The following is a 690-nucleotide window of genomic DNA, read 5'->3' as shown; positions in this document are numbered from 1 at the left end:
TAGGCTCCAATATGGCACCCAACCATGCAAGCATGTTCATGACAGCCTTCAAGGAACAATACATGTATGTGTCCCACCATTTCCGCCATGTGGTGGGGTGGCGGAGATACATAGCTGATGTTTTCATCATTTTGAAGCTAGATGAGTTTTACTCTTCAATGAACATTGCTGATGATGATATCAATTTACTATGGTGGCATCCACCACATTTTCACAATTTCTTGATACTTTGGAATATAGACGTGGGGACAAATCAGTGACAGATTTATTTTTCAAACCACTGCAATCATCGGGTGATCCTATCGTTCGTGCAGTCACCTAAATTATCGTTTCTGGGCAGCAGATTTTGGTGTCTAAACAGTGAACTGCTGTTCAGAAACAACGCAGATGTAGGAGGAAGAGGGATTGCAATAGCGACCGCTCCGTCTCATACTGTGGAGGTGATCGCTGTATCTAATGCCTCCGGTCTTTTCCACTGAACAAGCAGCTGGCTGTCGGGAAGGAAACGGGAAGGAATCTGCTGCTCCTCGGCGCGTCTAAATGCGCCATTAGCTTTAAAGTCTTTATCAGTTACGTTTTATTGTAGCAATATTTATTTAGTTATGTAATTGCAACTTGTAAAATCTTATCTTCATGTCTTTTATATAGCGTTACGTATAAAGCTGCTGCAGTCTAAAGGCAAAATTATCA

The sequence above is a fragment of the Bufo bufo genome, chromosome 7, assembly GCF_905171765.1.
Source record: "Bufo bufo chromosome 7, aBufBuf1.1, whole genome shotgun sequence".
Classification (NCBI taxonomy): domain Eukaryota; kingdom Metazoa; phylum Chordata; class Amphibia; order Anura; family Bufonidae; genus Bufo; species Bufo bufo.
Note: the sequence above shows the minus strand (reverse complement) of the source record.